Source organism: Neovison vison, chromosome X (genome assembly GCF_020171115.1).
Source record: "Neovison vison isolate M4711 chromosome X, ASM_NN_V1, whole genome shotgun sequence".
NCBI lineage: Eukaryota > Metazoa > Chordata > Mammalia > Carnivora > Mustelidae > Neogale > Neogale vison.
The window spans coordinates 86,631,144-86,639,215 of NC_058105.1; positions in this window are offsets into that span (position 1 = coordinate 86,631,144).

Here is an 8,072-nt window from a genome sequence, read left to right on the forward strand (position 1 = left end):
CTGCCACGTGGGTTGTCAGTCAATGATGTTTCCTGAGTTGAGTCCCCCCACCCCCCTCAAGGGGGTGGGCTCTGGGGAAACTGGTTTTTCTCAGGCTTTTGTTCTCTGGCGGTTTTTTTGCTTGTTCACTTTTTTCCCTCTCACCTTGACCGCCTTTGATGGTTTTTGTAGTATTAGAAGAAATCAAACCGCACCCTGATCTCCCTCTCAGAGAGAAGCCTCAGTCTGGGTGCAGAAGCTGAATAAATTCCCCCTTGGCCACTGGCAGCGCAGTTTCCAAGTTGCAGACCCTGGGAGCGCAGGATCTTTTGCTTGTACCCAAAGCCAAGGCAGTGGCGGCTGTCTGGGAGCTCCCGACCGCCAGAGAGGTTCCAAGCAGCGATCGCACACTGAGATTTTGCCACCGGCCAGGGCTGGGAGTGGCCGGCTTGTGCGCACCTCTTTTCAGAGGCAGCTATGGGTCGGGCGCGCGTCTGGGGCACTGAGAACGGGGCGCTGGTCCGTAAGCTCCAGGCTGGGCTTTTGCGCGCCTCTGTCAGGGGAAGTGTTTCGCGCGTGCGGTTTAGGCTTTGAAACAATGGCGCGGGTCAAGGACCGCCGGCCAGGCCTCTGTAACTCAGGGGAGCTTGAGGGACGTGCGCGCGTATCTCGAGCTTTGTGGTAGGGCTAGCGCGCATTCTGCAGACCGGCGTGGCTCCCATCCCCTCACAGGAGCCGGAACCCACGCGCTCTGGGGCATGCTGGTGGCTTAGGGACCAGGAGCTGGTTTCTCCGCCGCACTCTCTCTGCCTCACCGCTGGGGAGGCTGTCTGGGACCGGGGACTTAAGCCCCTGTCCCTAGCCGCCCCGATTCCCACAATTTCCCCCCGCAATTCTTTGCTCTTTTGGAGTGCTTTCAACCAGTCTCCAAGTTAATGCTGGTCCCCAGACACAGGGCACTCTAGCTCGTATTGGGGTATTACTTTCCCACTGGTCGCCACTGGTGGCTCCCTCCCCCTTTTGTTTATCTTCCGATATCAGTCCGCTGTTCCAATTCGCTTTACCTTCCCACTGGCGTCTTCTGCCCCTGTAGAGATCCAGACGTGTATAATTTTTTCTTTCAATCCATGAACATGGAATGTTTTTCCATTTCTTTGTGTCTTCCTCAATTTCTTTCATGAGAACTTCATAGTTTTCTGAGTAAAGATTCTTTGCCTCTTTGGTTAGACATAACTCTTTTTTTAAAAAAAAGATTTTATTTATTTATTTGACAGAGATCACAAGTAGTCAGAGAGGCAGGCAGAGAGAGAGAAAGGTAAGCAGGCTCCCTGCTGAGCAGAGAGCGTGATGCGGTGATCGATCCCAGGACCCTGGAATCATGACCTGAGCTGAAGGCAGAGGCTTTAACCCACTGGGCCACCCAGGTGCATCTAGACATAACTCTTTTCAAGAGCTTAATGAGATGCCTTATTGGTGATGGGCTCACTCCAGTGCAGCCCCCCTAAATTATTGAAAGTTCTTTAGGAAATTTGATCACCACTCCCATTGACCTCCAACTGATGGTTTTCATGTATCACCTCTGTATTATATGTGCCTCTTGGCTGCCCACTCACATGTTGTGGCAGCACTAGAAAGGCTATAGTTCTCAGTCTCAGCTTCTCTCAGTCCCCAATACTGTGACAGTCCTAAATTCTTTCTGCTGGGAAATTCCCATGATGCCATATTTCCCTAATTCTCTTCCATACTACTCAGGTAACACGGGACCAGATCAATAAGTACATAAACTAATCAGACATACAACTAAGGAAGAAAATATGTCTCCCATTCTTTGAATAAATCCCAATTATTACTGATAATATTGATTTCTAATTTAATTTTGTTTGGCCAGAGTGCATTCTCTTATTAAACTCTTAATATTATAAAATCTGTAATGATATACACGTTTATCCTTTATATTGGTATTTTGAGTTTTCTCTTTGTTTCTTGATTAGTCTCACTAAGAATTTGTAAATTTTATTAATCTTTTCAAAGAACAAACTTCTCACTTTATTAAGTTTCTCTATTTTTGGTCTGTTTTGTATTCTAATTGTTTCTATATTCTTATTTTTTTCTTCCTTCTACTTACTTTGTATTTAATTTGTTGTTCTTTTGCCAGCTTTTAAAGATGGAAATTTAGATGACTGATTTTTAAAACTCTGCTTTTCTAATATAAACATTTAAAATTATAATTTTTCCTTTATGCACTGCTCTAGCTGTATCTCACACATTTTGATGTATTGTGATTTCATAATATTCAATTCAAAACAATTTTCCTTGTGATTCAATCTCTGATTAATAGTTTACTTAGGAGTGTGTCATTTTATTTATAAATATTTGGGCCACATTTCTGGGTATCTTTTAGCTATTTTATAGTTATTGATTTCTAATAATTATGTTTTAGCCAGAAAACATACTCTAAGATTTCAAACTTTGGTTATTTATGGACAAATATGGATATCTATCTATCTATATATCTATATCTATATCTATTATCTACATCTATCTATCTGTCTATCTATATGAAATATATATATGGATATTTTATGGCCCATAAGAAAGCCTCCCTTTGAGAGCCTTTCATATGTTCTTAAAAATAATATGAAGGGGTGCCTAGGTGGCTCAGTCATTAAGCGTCTGCTCAGGTCATGATCTCAGGGTCCTGGGATCGAGCCCCACATCAGGCTCCCTACTCAGCAGGAAGCATGCTTCTCCCTCTCCCACTCCCCCGCTTCTGTCCTCTCTCTCATTGTGTCTCTCTCTGTCAAATAAATAAGATCTTAAAAAAATGTATGAATTTTCTAGGTATTACATATAATGTTTTATAAAATGTCAGTTACACTAATTTGGATGACACTATTATTGAAATCCTCTAAATCTTTACTGATTTTATTGTGCAGTTATCCTATCAATTACTGAGAGAAAAGTGATAAAAATAATCAATTATGGCTGTGGCTATGTTTCTTTCTTTAGAGCTGTCTGCATTTGTCTCATGAATTTTGAAGCTCTGTCATTAGGTGCATACATAGCTAACATTATTATGTATTAATCTGCTATCTTTCATGGAGTATCTCACTTCATTGCATGTGATATTATTTTTCTTAAAGTCCTCTTTGTCTGGTATTTATATATGCAAAATAGTGTTCATAGATCTACATTTTGCATGATATACCACTTTACATCTTTTTATTTTAAACTTATTTGAGTATTTTTAAGTGCATCTCTTTTTGTCAGCAAATAGTTGGATCTTGCTATCTTACCCTGCCTAATAATCTCTGCCTTTTTATTTGAGTATTTTGTTTATTTCTATTTAATTTAATTATGTATATGATGGAGTTTATCATTTGCTATTTGTTTTCTTGTCCTATTTGTTTATTATTACCCTATTTCACATCCATAGTTCATTAAGGATAATAAAAGCTTTTTGTATTTTGGGACACCTGGGTAGCTCAGATGGCTAAGGGTCTGCCTTTGGCTCAGGTTGTGATCTCCAAGTCCTGGGATTCAGTCCCAGTGGGACTCTCTGCTCAGCAGGGAGTCTGATTCTCCCTCTCCCTTCTCCTCTCCCCTTGTTTGTGCTCTCTCTCATGTGAATAAATAAAGTCTTTAGAAAGTGTTTTTGTATTTTATTTTAATGTCTGTATTTTATTTTTAACTATAACTTTTAGTAGTTGGTTAAGTGTTACAATATGCATCTTTAACTTATTACAGTCTGTTAGAGTTAATATTTGCTACTTCACATAAACATAATACATATAAAATAGTTTGATTCCATTTACCCCTCTCCATTGTGTGGCTGTGGTCATATATTTTATTTCAACATTTATTATACCCCTCATAATATTTTTTGCCTTAAACAGGTTTTTTATAATTAAGGAAAAATAAAAGATAGTCTTGCTGGAATTAAAAACTGAAGAATTAGTGGTTTCCAGATGCAGAAAAATAGGTCACCAAAAGCAAAAAACTTCAGTAATCCTGAGATAGCCTTGGCACCTCTCCTGTCATCCAATTGTGAGATTAGAAAGTACCTGGGATTATCCAGGAGCCAAGGGGCATGAAAGTGGAAAAGGATGAGGAAGTGGACTCAGTCCTCATCTATTACACATCTTGTTCTGCAGGGAACTTATGTCAGCTGCCTGGGGCCTTAACATATTTTTGTTTACTCCTTTACACCTTTATTCCTAACACCTTTCACAGAGAATTTAGGAACCTTACAGAAACACACAGATTAGAAACAGGGCAAGGCCAGAATAAATTCACATTAGAACAGAAGGATCCGACTAGGAAACTTTTACCTTGGAAAGTTCCTAATGAAGTCTTTCATGATTAGTGTGTTGCAATGTATCAAGTTTACCCAAAGTGAGAATATTTAAGGCCAAAGATATAATGTTTCTGAAGATAAAGCCCATACAGTAAAGTAAGGGAATGTTCTATTGATTAGCACCCCACCCTTCCCAGAGAACCACTACTTAGTCAGAGGGCTGTCTTTCCTTCCTCACCCAAATATAATATCACTCTTCCTCATGGGTTTGGGGGATAAAAATACCAAGGAGTATCAGCAATTTGGCACAAGCTAGCACCAAAGTGTAGCAGCTGCAAGGGAGACAGAACTATCAAAAAATAAGACATGGCCCAGATCCCTTAGGGGAAAAAATGCGTCGGTTACTTTTGAAATACCAGAGAGTTCTATGTTGCAGTAAGTGCCAAGTAAGAGAGGGTGGCTATTCAGGAGAATAAGGAGAGGTAGGTCTGCTAGGGCAGTTTGATCAAAACGTTAAAAACCTTTAAATGTTACATGCAGAGAACAAACTGGTAGTTGCCAGAGGGAAGTGGGTGGGGAAATGGGTGAAATAGATAAAAGGAATCAAAAGGTAAGGGCTTCCAGTTATAAAATAAGTCACAGAGATGAAAAACACAGCATAAAATATATAGTCAATGATATTGTAATAACATTATATGGTGACATATGGTGACTACATTTATCATGGTGAGCATGAATAATGTATGGGATTGTTGAATCAATATATTGTATACCTGAAACTAATATAACATTTTATGTATGTTAATAATACTTCAATAAAAATAGAAGTAAAAAATAAGTAAAAATCACATGCCAAGGAGTTTTTTCTTTATTCTGTAAAGAAAGAATAGTTAGAAAAATAGCTGAAATAATTTTAACCGGGATGTATTTCTATAAAACTCATGCTAGCATCAATTGCAGGGAATGGGCAAGAGTAGTGGATGCTTCCCCTCTCACATAGTGAATAACACAAACTGCCTCATTTATCATTAGTAAAATGACACTCGGGAATATTTTTAATATTTCAGTATAAAATTTCCTTGATCCTTTTGAGGACAAAAACAAGTCTACTAAATAGGGAACTTACATTCCAGATCCATGAGCCTGGTGGTGGGTATTAAGGAGGGCACATACTGCATGGAGCACTGGGTGTGGTGCATAAAAAATGAATCTTAGAACACTGAAAAAATAAAATTAAAAAAAAAGATCCATGAACCTCTTAGTTCTCTGATACATACAAATATTATTAACTTTGACAATTAAACACCAGTGTAACCTTGGTGCAAAGCTATAAGATGATGCTATGTATTTCTTTTCTTTTTCCAATTTATTTATTTTCAGAAAATCAGTATTCATTATTTTTTCACCACACCCAGTGCTCCATGCAAGCTGTGCCCTCTATAATACCCACCACCTGGTACCCCAACCTCCCACCCCCCAGCCACTTCAAACCCCTCAGATTGTTTTTCAGAGTCCATAGTCTCTCATGGTTTGTATTTCTTAAGTTATATGTTGAGTTATAATTCACTATGGGCCAGTATTGTTAGCACTGATGATAAGGAGACTTTTAGCCAAGATATTCAGTACTCACATGAACTCAGAATGGAAATTTTCCTTCCATTCTGTAACCACTTTCTTGCATCAAACTTAGCTTTGTCATAAAATCTTGTATTGCCCTTTCTTGAGCATGTATTAGGGAGTACTTTGGGTATGACCATTCCCCTAGGGCTCAATTTGAGTGATGGCACCATGTGATATGGGTGTGATCTCAGTAGTGGGTTTATTTTGGGATGGCAGAGGAATGCAACTTTACCAGAGCCCATGGGAACAGAGAATTGATTTTCCAGCAGTGGAAAAATTGTTGTGTTAACAGGGAGTTTAGGATGGATTACAGAGGCTATAGAGAGGACTCCACCTGCTCTTGTGGAGGCATATTTGGTATCTGATCACCAAAGAAGAATTTATCTCATTCCATTTTGACTATGTTTATATTAGCAGTAGAGATGAGCCTGTAAGTATGAGATTTTCATACAAGGGAAAAATATATATCAGAAAGTGATAGTGATGCTTCAAAATATATAACAGTCATTGTTAAAAGGCATTTATCAATATGTATTATCCATTTTAAGGCAATTGTGCATAATATTGTGTATAAGGAAAAACAATAGTTACATCTGAGTGATTAGTTATTAAAGATAAACTGATGTGTCCTATTCAACTATAATTAAGACAACTGAGAAATACCAAAAATCAGTAAGTAGGCCTGGGATATGTTTGCCAGTTTGGGCCATCTAAATGTCAAGGTCAAACTACTGAGAGAAAAAATGATGCCTTATTGTGAGAACAGATTAAGAACCAGAATTTAGGAGGCCTTAACCAGTCCTCCCATCAACCAGTCCTCCTATTTGTATTATCAGTAGACATGTTTTTGCACCACAATGAGTCCTAAGAAGGCAGAAGGGCACCAATGATATCCTAATGTGAATCCAGAAAATAAGAGCAGGTGACAAAAAGGCTAAGTAAGATAGACTCCTTTAGGGAATTTAACAGGGAAGAAGCAGAAGGAAGAACAGGGAGAGAATGATGACCCTGAAAATGGTTGGAACAACTAAGAAGTGCAGAAACTTACCTTGTCTTTTCATGTATATAGTCTACCAACCATATCTGCAAACACCAGTGTTGACCTTTGAATGGGTACCTGTGACATTTCAAAGTAGGTGATGACATTTGGTTGGGTATGTTTACCATCTAGAGTACAGTGTGAGGTTCCTGGTGAGAATCTGACAATATGGAGCTAGTATTTGTCCAGAGGACACAAGAATGCCTTACTTCTATCCTAAATTGCCACTCTGCTTCCTCCTAGGGCTTTTTCTAAAGGACACATACACTGAGGAATCTGTAATGTCAGTTCCCAGTACCCTTCAATGTAAGGCTTTCATCACATTTTCTAATGGATTATAAAATAGTGTATGGCATTAAAAAATAGCAATAAATACAAAATAACTTTCAATATACTAAACACTAAGAAAATCTGGTAAAGTACAGCACAGATAAATATATGAATATAATGATGTGCTAATTGTGTCTCTTAGACATCAGTGAGGGAGGTAATTAGAAAAGGAGGGGTCAAAGAGGGTAGAAGTAATCAAGAAAAGTAGTGAAAGAAGGGGAACTTCCAAGAGAAGGGAACATGATGTGTAGATAGGAAACTGAACATGGCCAGTTAATGAGACAAAAAAAAATGTACAGCATTCTGGTCAAGTTGGGTTGAATGAAGCACAAGCTTAGACTCAAGAATGAAGCAGAATTACTTTGACTCATTCTGCATCTTACCACCACTGACCCCTAATATGCAAGAATGAGGACTCAGTCCCAAATCTCCAGTGGGACAAAAGGAAGAGAGAGTGATGTGTTCAGCCTTCAAAGGTGGACACTGGCTCAGCTTACCACTTAGTATTGTAAGAGAGAACATGGGCATGTCCTACATGCATCGGTGTCACCTCCCAGTGTGCAGTGGTACTGTGCTTAGTGCTCCAGAACCTGGCCCATCACATGACTCTTTCCTCTAAGGGAGGGCTGAGGAAAGGGCTTGGGAGAGGGAGCTTTCCCTGAGGTAGGGAGCAGTTGTAGGAGAATCCTCCCCAACCCAGTAACATATATCATTACTGTTTTGAAAGAAACTGATCTGATCATAGACAAATTACACTAGGCATAAAAAATGACTTTTCTATTAAAATCTGGATCTGTTGGAGGATTT